This window comes from Schistosoma haematobium, chromosome 4, assembly GCF_000699445.3.
Source record: "Schistosoma haematobium chromosome 4, whole genome shotgun sequence".
NCBI lineage: Eukaryota > Metazoa > Platyhelminthes > Trematoda > Strigeidida > Schistosomatidae > Schistosoma > Schistosoma haematobium.
The window spans coordinates 31,998,925-32,015,114 of record NC_067199.1 but is presented as its reverse complement, the minus strand read 5'-3'; positions in this window follow the sequence as shown (position 1 = coordinate 32,015,114).

Sequence of the window (16,190 nt, the reverse complement as noted above, 5' to 3'; positions counted from 1 at the left end):
ATATTTCTCCACTGGTGAACTCATTGGTAGCTCATCAGTGCTTTTGGTTTGTATAAAAGCTTCCATAAATGATAGGAATAGAGTAGTTTAGACATACGAATGCACTAGTTTGGACCAAGTTAACTACCCATACTACGGATATCATAACCCTTATATACACATATTATTTAGTGTCCAATCGCACCGTCTTTTCAAAGCTCTTCTCTGTTCGAAGTTCTATGGGTCTTCCTCACGTCATTTGGAAGGTATTTGAAGCCTAAAAAACAAGCGTACATATAAATGTCTAATTTCATTTTAAATTCACCTGTATTTAATTGTTGTTTTAAATTTACCTTTGAGGAATGTAAAGTAACTGGTTGAAACTGTAGTACAGCAAGAAGTTTTTAATACGGATTAAGATTAAAATCAAAATCAAATTTTCGAAACATGCTTTGTCTAACAAAATGTATACCATCAATCTATTCGATTTTCTTGATTACCTCAAATATTCATGAGAAATCTCCTAAGCATAATTATTACAAATAACATGTCAGAAATTTAACAATAATTTCTCAGTTTGCCTATTTATTCTTTGAGTCCATTAATTAATGGTTTGCATGAACTGTATTACTATACAATGTTGTATAGTATTGCAAATTTTTTTTGGTTTCCGAACTTGATATATCAACAATCTGGAATAATACTTCCTAATTATAGAAACTGACTTGTAGCCAATTTGTTTGCCCCTGTTGAATTGAAGTATACATCGAAACTAGTCAATCGGATTGTAAATGAGCTTTAGCTAGTGGCTTACACTTTATCAGCCAAATATTCAATAAGTTGAACAAAGTTATTTTAATAATAATCAAATTTAATGTTACAAAGTAAGAAATTTGTGTAATCATTTAAAACCATTTGAAAATTCTATAAATGAAACTGAAAAGTAAGTGCGGTTAGGGTAGTAGTACATTCTTCTTCAATGTTTACAGTTAGTTACCATTGTATTATAAAACTATTTGTTCGAAATCGTATTATCGTTTCATAAATCATACCATTAAATCATTGCATCATTCAAAGACAAACAGAACTCATCAATAACACTGATGCAATGGACTGACCTACTTCAAACGTTGCATATTAATGTATACTTCTCAATTGCTTGAACTACAATTCATTTTATACAATGAATTTCTTTCATAATTATTACAACCAAACTTACGCAAAATATTTTAATGGTTGAGATCATGAGTCAATCAAATCTAAACCACCATAGAAAACCTGGAAGTACTGGACGACCGTTTCGTTCTATTGTGGGACTCCTCAGCAGTGTGCACCCACAATGCCGCCCCATGAGAATCGAACCATGGAGCTATCGGTCTCGCATGCGAACGCTTAACCTCTAGACCACTGAGTCAGCATTCAATGATGTTATTGTCTAACTTCAACTAATCCACGAAAATGAGCAACATAACCACCATTGTCTTCAGTGAGTTACTATCCAACACAGAATAACTATGGTAAAAGCTAGTCATTAAGACTATTAATAATGTATACCACGTATTTTAAAATTCATTATTGTATATTGATAAATAACAATAATATTGTACTTTACATGGTACTTTATAATAAATAAAATGAGTTTTAGGACAAGGTCATTCATGAAAAAGAATTTAATGATATTACAGATGGAATGAAAGTTTACTTTAGTTTCTATGTAATATTCACATAATGAAAAATAGGTGTAGAAAATGTTGACAACATTTTTACCCATAAAATAAAAATCTAAATGTACATATGAGAATTTTTTTATGATTTGAGTGTTTTTTTTTCTTCTCACCTTACAAAACTTTTAAATAATACCTAACTGACCAAATTGATTAATGATAATGATGAATATTAGAAGAAGAAGGAGAAGAAGAAGAGGAAATGTTACTAGGACGCCTAAATCATTGATTTAATTTATGAAGTAACATAATAAACCACTTAAATACACAAAAATATTTTTCATAGTTATGTATCAGTGAATGTTATTAGTTCAGAGATATTTTAGTTATGTGGTCATTTCAATATGAAAGTATATAAATTCTATACAGTGATTATAATTTTGTAATGAAATGTAGTTTATTAGATGAAATACTTAACTTTACCATTCGAGGTAACTGATATGCGTATAGCTAAGAATAAAGTACACAGTGAAATTTTCCAAGAAACTATTTCATATAAATTTAGTATGGATCTATGAAATAAGTGTGTATTTTCTTCAGTATATAACGTATCCTATAAAAATATTATTAAAGGTCATTATGGGGTTGTGGAGATTGTTAAGTTTTTGATCGAGAGCTTGAATCGATTGATGTGACTAACTTCGTAAGGAAGTTCAATCCGTGTCAGGTATAGACTAGTATCTATCTCAAGTAATGGAAGATGGTCGAGAATTTTCGTGGATTAGTTGAAGTTAGACATTAACACCGTTGGCCTAGTGGTCTAATGGTTAAGCGTTCGACTGAATAAAATTAACTGAGCCAATCATAATGAATTCATTATAATTTGATGACAGTTATTACTACACTTAAATAGTTTCTATAAGAAACAGTTTAAATTTTAATTCTGATCAGTGTTCACAGTGATCGTTATGACAATAGTTAAAAACTTCACAATAATATACCCTACAACTAGAATAATCTTGAGTATTTATTGAAATGCATCTGAGATATCCTTGATAGAGAAGCTCTAGAAGATGTAAAATTTTTCTCATACCTGAGAAGAGTCATCGAAGAACATATGGAACCCAAAACATCTGTCAAACAACATCAAAGTGAGAAACTTCAATAGGAACGTCAAGACAGTCCTACTGAAACGTGGAGAACTACTACAACCATCATCACGAAGGTAAAAGTATTTATAAACAGTTGTCTACGCAAGATACTCAACATCCATTGGACGGATACCATCAGCAACAGTCTTCTGTAGGAGATGAGGAATCAGGTTTTAACTTAAGAGAAAATTAAGAAAAGACGATGGAATTGGATAGGACATACATTACGGTAAGCCCTAACTTGGAATCCTGAAGGGTAGCAGAAAAGAGGAAGGTCGAAAGCGAGCAGATATGAAAAGGATGAATAGCAACTAGAAAGAGCTGGAAAGGATTGCTCAGGGTAATGTTGGATGGAGAGTGCTTGTGGGTGGCTTATGCCCCTCCGCAAGAGGTGATAAGTGTAAGTAAGTCATGTAGTATAATGTATTTTAAATGAAACAAAATTAATCAGAAATGAAAATTATTTTTCATTGAAGATTTCTGAGGAGTATTTTATCTGAGATATATAATAATATACAGATAATATAATTTAATTATAAGATCATTCGTAATATTTCACAACTTATAAATAAATATTTCACCCGTAACATTATTGTCTGATTCACAAATAACTGACTAGATACTACCAAGAAATTCTTAGAATCCATAGATAGTAACTATTTGTCTTGATATATTTCAAATATCTTAAGCAGCATTACCTATTGATTCAGTAAATCATAAGAGAACATTTGATTTTCAATTAAGCATTGAATACTTATCTGCTTGATATTAGCTTTTCCTTCATTCCCTGGTCTAATCAAACAAACAATGAAACTATTCCAGTTTTTCAAAATGTTTTTTTTCCAGTTGATTATTGAATTTTAACGATTATCATTTACAGATTGAAATCATGAGTCGATTGAAGATAGACCACTGTGGAAAACCGGGACGCACTGGACGGCCGTTTCGTCCTAGTAGGGCACACCTCAGCAATGCGCATCCACGATCCCGCACCACGCGAGATTCGAACCCAGGACCTACCAGTGTCGCGCCAGGCGCTTAACCAACTAGATCACTGTGCCGACATCCAACGGTGTTAGTGTCTAACTTCAACCAATCCAATCATTCAATAAAATCATTACTGTAACATTTAAATATGAGCAACGTTGAGTACTACTCATAAACGTTTTTTCTTATTGTCAAACATTTTGAAATATTATCATAATCTTATATTACGTAATAATGAAGTTAACTTGAAGTTGATAGATTGAGATAAAGACTGTCTAGATTTAATATAAGTTAGCTAGAGACTGGATATTATTTATATGACATTTTATTTAGTATTCAAGTCTTGTAAAATCAAATTACTTATGCACCTGGATTAAACGATTTCAATGATCTTAAACCTTTTAGAACTTGATCATAGCATAAAAAATAACATTAGTTGTTGGTTAAAAGTAGCTTATCTTAAAAATTCTTGGTCACTTTGATAAGGAATAATTTAGAGGTAGTATGGAGATTACATATTTTACTCGAAACTATGTTAGAGAGAGAATGCTAAAACTATATTGAGAAAATAAACAGGAATGTACTCGTTCAAAATAAGCGTTGGTTATTTATAAAAGTAGGATTTTTCGAGTTGATACAATGATCACTAAATTTTGGCCGACATTTATCATTCAAAAATTAAAGCTCGTGTAAAAATACTAATGAAGTATAAGATCTGATCAATATTAGTCATGACATTTATCTGAAGCGTTTCTCCTTGTAAGAGTTTGCATAAAAATGTACAACTTTTCTCACAAGTATTATTGCTTTAAAGTCACTTGGTGTTGTTTTACTTGAATCTTTCCATTAATGTTTAGGACTACAATTAATCAGTCTCTTATTGGCATATGTGGATGCCGTACGTATTGCCTTAATATCGACTTAATTCACAAGCATTCTGAGCAAGGATGGAGAGTGGCTAGCAGTGAAGTCCAGGACACACGTTTCGTCTTATTTGGGACTTGTCATTTGGATGTACATGCTTCTCAGAGTTGATGTTCACTCTTGAACCCGAACCCAGTACCGTTCGCTTCAAACGCCATCGCGTTATCTACTTAGCTATTGAGTCCCGATAGCCACTGTACTGCATTGGAGTCTCGCATTGAACATCAACTCTGCGAAGCAAGTACATCCTGCTGACGACTCGTAAATAGGACGAAACGCGCGTCCTGAATTCCACTGCTAGCCACCAACCATCTTTTTTTTAGAGTAGTGTTATTTTATTTGTATCAATTTTCATGTATGAAAGATTAGCATTTTATTCGTTATAAATAATAGGGTAAATGGTATACAACCTACAATCACTTCTGGGTATTGTATTTTATGCGTGTAATTTTCTAGCTTTTGTTCTAATCTCTTTAATGTAACTAAATTACCTTATATGTGATCCCCATTTTTGATCATGTGAATAGAATAAAAGGAATACAGATGATGTTCCATCTAGTTCGTCCGTTTATCTCTAACTACTTGTAAATATTTAGACTTATATTGTTAGGACGTAAAACGACTAAAAATGGACAAAATAAAGCGTTCTGTAAAGTACATTAGCATTGGGGATTTTTGAGGATGGTAGAAATTTCATGATTTAAATGACCAACTAATATCAACTAGACCTCTATTACGAAATGTGCAGCAGTAGACGGCCGTCTTGTCCTTGTATAAAACTCCCTACAGATGTACACCTAAGAGTCTAAAGCCTAAAATCGAATCCCAGGATATTAGGTTTTGTAAACAAACCTTTAACCTATAATTGCTGAGCTGATATCCAATCTCGTGGCTGTCCAACCTAAAAAAATTATAACAAGGTGATAATATCGTTATCTTTCCATATTTTTCACACATAAACTTCAAAATAATTGCAAATGAAGATGGACAATCTTAAGTGATCCAGAATAAACTTTTAACGTCTGTCAGTCAACTGATAAAGCAGTACAATTTTTGGTGACATATAAATATACGCACAAACAAGTGCACATATGCTATTATGCAAATATATATATATGTTAACAAGTCCATTGGTTTTATGTGTAGAATGAACAAAACATATGAACTATTTTGATCACGAATGTATAGATGATATAATTTAATTACCAAGACAAAGAAATATAATTAATGAAACAAAATAATTATCAAAAAAAGGCCTTAATATCAATGGAAATGGTTGATTAATCAAATTATTAGGAGAAAATACACGGTTCATCTTATAAACATTCTAATTATGCTAAATATTTGAATACATGATAATAATAAGTTAATAAAAAAGAAAACGACATTTCAACACATGTATTCTAATATGAATTATCATCAACTATAGAACTATGATTTTTACTGCTGGTAGGGGATTTTCCAACATCTAGAAACATTCATATCACAGAACATATACATAATAAAATGACAGTTGTTCAAATTTGGATTTCTTTATTGTTTGCACTATAGTGTTTATTTTAAAAATCCAAAATAAGATTCACATTTATGTATGAGGTTATTTTTGTTAGAACATAATATCGCTTGTGTTAGGATTTGCTGCTGAGTATTTACTTTATTAAAGCTTTTACGAACAATATATTACGCAATAGTCAATTACTATATAATGAATAGTGCCTTTCATTTTGAATATGGGATATTACTGGATAGTATAAAGCTAAAATGTATCCTACCAATTATTGAATTAGGGATATGAGCGTTTATTTTAGACATTTTGTAAACTTTAATCAATGAACATAATAGAGAATTCTTAAAGAAATAAACATTGAAAATCAATTTATCTTCATATTATATCTACGGATGAATAATTTATGCTAAATATTTCTGTTTTCAGATTTTGTCTTATTGTATTTTCGTCTGGACATAACTATAAAGCTTGTTTGCTAAGTAAAAATATCACAACTTCAATTAATGACAGTATTTTTTTTTCAGATATGTATTGAATGATATAAGTTGCACATCAAAGCAACAGTGGTTCGAATGCCTCAAATATCTGGATTTGGTAAAAATCAAGAAATCATATCAGGTTGAACGTTAGTACTTGGATACCATTAGTTATTATTAGATCTGAGTCACTTTACATTTTTGAATAATAATTATGTCACAACTTATTAAGATATTACTGTTAAGAGATAAAATTTCCTTCTGGTCATTAAACTAAACATTGATCTGAAGTTTAAAGCTTCGTTTGCTTGAAGAGAGATAAAAAGATTATTTTCTTAATGCAAAAGATTCCAATTATTATGACTTGTTTCAATACTTTTAGCTAAACTAATGAATTAGATAAACAGGGAACCTAAGGTCCCTATTGCTTGCATCACTAATGAGTATTCACTTGCCTTCCTTTCATTTCGTTTTTTAAACAGGTTATTATTACAATAAATGCATGATTTTAAAATCATTTGTAATTGATTTTGAGGTATCTTACTGTTGATAGTATTTATCGGTTGTAGCTGGTTTATATGTACTATGACTAGGTTACTTTGATATAGCCATTTCATCATAAGTTTTATATTAGAGAACGGTTGTGGCCAGTTGTTGTATCTAGAACGCTCATCTTAACCTACCCGAACTCAATAGCTAAATGGATTACGCGTTCGACATTTGAAGAGAAAGGAATAAGTTTCAGATCCCAGAGTGAACGTCAACTTTGTGATACAGGTACATCTAGCTGATAATTCCGAGATACGATAAAAAGCTCCTTTTGGTTTTCACTGCTGGTTATAATCTATCTCTTCTATAAAATGGAGGACTATTTAAGTTTTACCATTTTGTTTCTTATTCAATCGTATATCATGCATCATATTATAACACTCTGAAGTTAAACAATATGAAAGTAATCACATATATTATTTTTGTGTGTGAATAGAATTTTCTAATTTTTTTCACAGCTATTCTTAATCATTTGTGTTTCATTTTGTCTTCGACTTTCTTTTTTTAGTTTTCTCTTTTTTTATGTACATAAGTGTGCCTCCATATATTTTTAATAATAACTCTAATAACAAACATTAAATGTCAGTGTACGATGTTTCACATTTGAAAGATGTGAAAATGATAAGTAGTTAGTGGAAAATAATGTGGGAAGGAATGAATGATAATTTATCGTTTTACGTAATTAGTATTGGCTTGAACATATGAATAGATTCAGGAAATTTGCATAAATGTCTTGAGGAGAGAAAATGAAATACAAAATAGTTGATTGTATACTATCATTTCATCATGACAAATAGATTTCAATCCTTTACAATATGTTCACAAAGATAAAGTCATACAATTTTATAGATTATACGATAGATTGATTTTTATTTGACAACTAATAGGAAACGAAGAATACTATACATTTATGATTTCCTATTGTGAGACTGCTCAAATGTGACCTCTGACGACTTCTCAGGGATCGAACATTGTCACACAATCGCAAGTTCAATGTTACAATACTAGTTCATATTTCCAAATTCACTTTCAATAAACCTAAAGTATTATTTCGGATAATAAATTTTCCAACTTTGATCTCAACGTGAACAACATGATACTTGAATAAGAGATGACTTTAATTACTTCTGTACTCTGAGATAAGTAAGGTTTTTTTAAAAATGAATCCAATCATCAAAATTATCCACTTGAGCTACAAATCTTCTCCACCATCTCAAAATAATATGAGCGTAGTACGCTTCTCGTTGTTCGAAAATGAGAGACTTTCGCCAGAAGACAGGTTTTTAATTGAGAACAACTGTATTTTCTCCACGAGTGTCTTCGTCAGTATGTTCAGCCAACAAGTGTAAGATACAGACCTCCAACCAACTGTACGATGGGATGGAGGATAGCTGAGAAAACTGGAAGAAAAATGGTACACCTGATGATAACTGATGCACTCTGCGAAATCGACAAATACTAATACGTCATTGAGGACCAAAAGAGAAAGCTACAAAGGATACTCACATCGGAATATTTAAAAATCTTTACAACAACCATTGTGGTATCATGCAAAGGACACAGAGAACAAAAAGCACCCTATAGAAGAAACTAATCACGATTTCGAAACTACCCGCAAAAGAAAACACAAATAACTGAGTGGTCAACTTGTCAAAGCAAAAACACGACCAAGCCATCCAGCTCAGAGAACAAAATTCCATCAAAATCATCCACCTGAACTACAAATCTCCATCATCCAATCATTTTAAATCAATTAGTGTTCATCGTAGATTACTAGAACTGTTCAAAATTACCTTGTGTCTCATGCATTTTGTATGTCTGAGGTGAATAGTAAATATTTAAAAAAAATTTTTAATATATTATTCTATGCATATTATTAAGCACCCATATTCCGTTGATATCGTGGAGTATTTCTACAGTTATTTCACAGATGGTTTCACTGCACTTATCTTATGCCACAATGTTGTGAAATAGAGAAAGTGAGATTATGAATGTAATGAAATAGATTGCTCTTATTAGTAATGAAAAAACGTAATCAAAAGTTTTCGTTTGAAGACCCGTTAATTTCGGTGCTTTATTCGTAATTAATTACATTGCCGACTTATAAAACCAGTTGAAATCTATATGGTTCAAAACTAGCTCTTATTCATAAGTGACATTATCTGGAAAACCGTTCAACGTACTTGAGATTGTCGAATATCTGCTTCATTCCAGTTTGAATTTCTTAACAATTCAAATGGAAGGCTGCACATTGATTTGAATTCCAAAACTACAGACACTTGATTAAACCTAATGCATTTTAGTCACAACGTTGCGATTCAACAGTTCAAGTTAAGAACTCTATTCCTTAACTGAAGCCAATATCAAAGGGACTTATACAACAACTAAAAGCGGTAATATCCTTTGTAAAAATAACATCGTTATTCCACATTTTCCATACTTTCTTAAAAAGTTAAACGTAGATTATTTACGCAGGCGATAATATAGTGTATACAACCAGATTCAGACTAGCGTCTGCCAAAGTCATGAATGCTATAAAGTATTTTGTGTGATAGATGTTTGCCAACAAACATTTCATCATTATATCTAACCCAATTTGGCTATGGATATTGAGGAAACCTAACAGATATAAACATGGTCCTACCATCCTATTAAAGATATTTATTAATAAACTTAACTTTATTGTCAGTTAACTCAATAAAAGTAACTGATCTACACATGATAATCCTTTATTTAATATTTCAAATATGATATATCACTGACATTTACTGTTTTTAAACTCCATTTACACTAAATTATTCATGATTATAACTGGGTATATATTTTATCAGTACCTACAAAATCAGTTATTAATGGAGTGATTACTTCTTCCGGTTCACTGTAAGGGAATATATATATATATATATATATATATATATATATATAATCTCTACCCTTCTCTGTTATTTGATTAGAAATATGTGGCTGATAAATAATTACATTTAGAAAAAGAAAAGCTCATATAACATTATGATGCTTATTAGTGTATAGGAAAAATTTATTTTTTTTCGTGTAATGTTGTATAGGGATAAATATTTGCTTTAATTTTGATATCCTTTCCCTATCTTTAAATCAGCTTGCCTGAATTAATTAATTTACATTGATTAATTCATTAAAATAAATGTTTTTATGCTCGATTTCAATGTAGTTTGTTGCGTTTTTTTTTATTTTATTTTTAATATATAGGCTGAAATTACAGAATTATTTAATTATGTTACAGGCTGACAATAGTTTACTACGTCTCGGAAATCTATTCATGAATAAACTTAACCGTATAATATCAGGGAATAGTCTTACCCAAAATATGTTAAATAATAAACAAATGTAAGTGTAGTTCAGACATGAACCCGAAATAAAAATATGAAATCATTTCAATAAAGCATATGATACACAAGTAAATTCTCTTAAACTAGGCTTTAATCATAGTTCAGCATTAGGTGAGTAATCGTGATGCGACCCATGATCATTTTCAATGGTTCAAGCTTGTATTTTACAGTTGAGGGAGATTTTTGTTTTAAATCGAACTCTTTTATATGTCATTTCATTATTGAAGATTATCAATTTCCCTTTTCTTCATTCATGGAGAAAACGTTTTTGCTCAAAAGTAATTTAACGAAATTCAATTTAACATTGTTATATGAAATTTATGATTATTGACACATGATAAGTAACGTGACACAAAATAAGAAACTCATACTAGAAAATAGAAAGTTCTGTACACTAGGTTGTTTGGCGTCTTATTAATGTCTATTCATAACTCAAAATGATCTATGGTGAGTGTTATCATTTTTTTATTATTGTTAATGATGAATATTTCGCATAGTACAATAACTTTCTTATAGGTATCAATGTCAAGTCTGGACTTGATAGTTTCAAATAAGTTAAAAATTAATTAAAAAGTTAATAATAAATAACCGATTATTTATTTATTTCGATGGAGTGGCTTACATTAAGTGACGAAACGTTGGGAATATAATTTCCCATTCATTTCTAATATCTTGTAGACTACCACCAACTACCATCTTATCTCAACATAGTGCATGCAATGTCAAATCACCTAAACTTGTGGCCACAGTGCAACTTGGTTAATAGTATTCGATTTGCACTAAGAAACACCTGGCACACAAGAGAGTGATCACCACCCAGTGATCGGTCAATCGTGAATACAGAAAAAACTTATTAATTGGTACATTTCTCAATATTAATTCCCTATTTTAATGACAGTAATTTTACATTTTAGAATTTTATTAGTTTATATAATACAGGATAAGCTTAAACTTAAAATGATCAAAACGTGTATATACTGTGAAATTTTGTTAGTAGTCATACAGGGAGCTATATTTTATGTTTTGTACATTATTTGGTCTATATTTTCTATACTTGTAATACTTATCATATAATATATACAATATATACCGAATATCAGTCTATAGGAGTTCTAGGAAAAAGCAAAGATTATAATCGTTTTAATGCAGATTTTAACAACAATTATGAGTCATTTTTTAAAGTATTATTTACTAAAAGTGTCTACATATACTACTGTATTCATTTACCATAGTCTGTAGGAAAAACAAAACAGTCAATGAAAATAATATTATATGATACTTTAACTAAAACATAAAATGCATTCATCTTTGTAGATAATAAATAAATTTGCTTTGATAAACACTGGTACATTTTAATTAATCCATTCACTATTGAGCAAATATTTGAAAGGGATCCATTTGGTGATATTTACGACTAATAAATAGATGGATGGTAGGTAACAGTGGAATACAGGAAGCGCGTTTCGTTCTATTTAGGATTCCTCAATTGGATGTACTTGGATCCCAGAGTTAATGTTCACTCTGGGACTTTAACCCAGTACCATTTGCTTCAAATGCCATCGTGTTATCCACTTAGCTACTGAGTCTCTATTAAATGTATACATATATATGTATGTAGCATGAAATCCAGACCCCTTTTTATAGTAATTCTATATAACCAAAAGATGAAGAGTGTTTTGTTGAACTCCAGATATTATTGCAGGATATAAATCTATAGAGTTAAAAGCCATATAGCAGGGATGAATAGGTAAGTGAAACATTTTATAATATTCATTAACGGTGATGAAATATTTTAACTTTATGTACTACAGAATAGCTACTTTGTTAGATTTATGATTGATCACAACCAATGTTAATTGTGAAACGAATAACAATATCTAAAGTTGTACTATTGTAGTTTCAATAGTTGAAATCATGAGTCAATTGAAACTGGACCACCATGGAAAAGCTGGAAGCACTTTTGGTCTAGCTCCAACTGACTCAAGATCTCAACTATTGAAATTACTACGATCTCCACAAAACCCCTTCTTATATTATTGTCTTTAGTATTGCAAACAAAATTATTATTAATCTTTGCATTTCCTAACTAAAAACAAAAAACTGTCACACCTTGCCGTTTAGTCTTCTTTGAAGAAGGGTAATGATGCAAAGAATTTAGTGTTGAAATATTAAAACATCATGGATACCTTTTTGACTTTTATCCTGTTTAATTAAATGCCTTTGAAACTGGATTTAGCAAATGCATAAGATTCATTTTGTATTAGTTTCTTCACTAATATGTCCAAAAAACTACATTGAACAATAGTTAATAGTGAATTGCCTAACATTTATTACAGCTTTCTAATCAATAAATTATTTTGCAGAAAAGTTTCAAGGAAAATTATAAACAGTACTTGAGCTATCTGTTGTTCTTACGTAAAAAATGCCCGGTATTAATGAGTTCAATGTGAATATGTTTGAGTATCTATACTAGTTTTTCTCAATTTTTCCTGATATTAAAATTTAGATAATTGAAATCATGAATCAGTTGAAGCTAGACCATCATGAAAAACCTGGAAGCACTGGACGGCCATTTCGTTCTATTGTGGAACTCCTCAGTGGTCTAGTGGTTAAGCGTTCGCGTGCGAGACTGATAGATCCTGGGTTTGAATCTCGCGAGGCGGGATCGTGGATGCGCACTACTGAGGAGTCCCACAATAGAACGAAATGGCCGTCCAGTGCTTCCAGGTTTTCAATGGTGGTCTAGCTTCAATTGACTAATGATCTCAACTATTGAAATTACTACAATCTCCACAAAACCGCTTCTGATACTGATATTAAAATGTTGTCTGTTAATTTAATCAATGACAGGGCTATTTCTCGTTAGAAAAGTGTGTTTTTGAAGTGCATCGTTCAATAATATTTTCACATTGTAATCTGCATTTTTAGGAGTCATGTTTTTTTCACTCCAGTGAAAGTGTCAATAAAATCTCGTAATATAACACAATGAATAAACATTTCAATAGGTTTTATTGTGTTGAATCGACTATCCTGTTTCCTCGTTATTGGCGACATTACCTTATATTGAGAATTTGATGTTTAATTTATTTACATAGCTTTGAATAGAGAGATTGCAATCATACAGATACAATGTAACATCTATATTTTAATCCATTTGTAAGCGTTACCATATGTTATGCACATGATTACATTTATCTACTTTCTACTCCCATATGGAGCGCTTGTAACATTAAGTTTTAGCAAACTAAATTAAATACATTAAAATCCACGCACGCAAATAAAAGTGTAAAAGCTCTGCAGGATCATATATGAAACATGCAATTTATGAGGGACAGGTTTTGAGAGCTGATGTTATCAAAACTTTGTATTATGAATCTGATGTCAATTCATGGTTGTATAGGCGTATTTTCTTACTGCTATTTCACTTAGTTTTATATAATTCTGTTTACTTATTTTATGTGTATATATTCCTTTCTAGTTACCAAGGTATATTCACAGTTTTAAGTGACGATATGTATTCTAGGGGTCAGTAAATCCTCATTTGCACCAGTCTTCCATGTTCTAGCTTCACGTCGTTGGAATAGAGGTGGTTCGTAATTTCAAATATTTAATAGTACGACCAAGTGACAAAATTGTTTCTTTTATAAACCTCATTGCCTTATTCATAAAGAAATTTCAAACCATGTAGGTTATTTATGGTCAAAGTGAACTTAACTTTTCATTTATTAGAAAGCAATAGAATCTTATAATCAATATCTAAAAAATAGATATATTTTGCCGTTTCCAAAATCAGTACACATTTATATACAACCAATGTTCATATGAAACTTGTAACCAGTATGTTCAGTCTAAAATAGACGATAATATTAATCAACAATATTTCTTTTTTAAAGATTGAATTTGTCGGCATTAATATTAATAACAAAGATGGATAGTGTCTAGCAGTGGAATTCAGAACGCGTGTTTCATCTTGTTTGGGACTGGTCAACAGGGTGTATAAGCATCTCTTGAATTCGAACCCAGTATCGTTGTCTTTAAACGCCATTGTGTTATCCGCTTAGCCGCTGAGTCTCGATAGACACCTGTTTATGCAATGGGGTGAAATTTTAATTCACTTAGTATTGTTTGTTTTTATCTTTTCATTGATGTTTAGGACTGTGATTGATCAGTCTCTTATTGGCATATGTGCATCCTGTGCGTCTTGCCTCGACATTACCTTAATTCACAAGCATTCTAAGCAAAGATTGATAGTGGTTAGCAGTGGAATCCAGGACAAGCGATTCATCCTATTTGGCATTCGTCAGCTGGATTTACCTGCAATGTCGACGCAGTCCGCACATTATATACATATGCTAATGAGAGATTGATCAACTGCATTCCTACACAACAATGGGAAGATACAAACAAAGATTACCAAGTGAATTTAATAACTTTTTCGATAAACGTACTGAATACTTATTTCCTGAGTTCACAACTTTTAACAGCATAGGATACTGGATAATTCAATCAAATTCTATCTATAAATATATATTTCATTTAAGTTTGTATTTGATTTTATTGTTATTTCAGTTAAAACATTCAGCATAAAAGTATGAACTATATGTACGTGACATTTTGAATTAAGAAAGTATACAAGTGTAAAAGGATTGTGAGATAAAGAGAAAAAATCTTTAAAGGATAATAATAAGAAATATAATTCATAATTCATAGTTCGGTTATTTTCTTTATTCAAGTATCTATTGTAAACTACAATTGATTGATGTATGAATCAATTACTTATCGAATATTAGGTAGATGAAACTGTGATTATTTAATTCAAACACACTTGTAGATCCTTTTTTGAATAATAACTTCATAAATTGTTTAAAATAGTTAGTTTGATTTAAACTTATTCACGTCCGTGATATGATTTACTTATTCAAGTAAATCACTGAAGAATAAATGCATATACTTCAAATAGTTGAGATCACGAGTCAATTGAAGCTAGATGACCATGGAAAACCTGGAAGCACTGTACGACCGTTTCATCCTATTGTGGGACTTTTCAGAACTGCGCATCCACGATCCCGACTTGCGAGATTCGAACGCAGGACCTGTCGGTCTCGCGCGCGAACGCTTAACCTCTAGACCACTGGGTCGGCATCTAACGGTTTTAATGTCTAACTTTCACGAAAATGAGTGACACATCCCCCATTGTCATCAGTGAGTTACTTTCTCACAACGGACTCGGTTGAACTCCACTGGTCACTGCTTCTCACTAGAACTCTAGGTTTCTTATGACATAGTAACTCACTGATGAAAATGGTGGATGTGTCGCTCAATTTCGTGGATTGGTTGGAGTTGGATGCCGACTCAGTGATCTAGAGGTTAAGCGTTCGCGTCCGAGACCGATAGATCCTGGGCTCAAATCTTGCGAGTCGGGATCGTAGATGCGTACTGCTGAGGAGTCCTACAGCGCGACGAAACGGCCTTCCGGTGCTTCCAGGTTTTCTACGGTGATCCAGCTTCAATTGACTAATGATCTCAACTATTAAAATTACTATAATATCCACAAAAACCCCTTCTGATTTTCTTCAGCATATATCTTT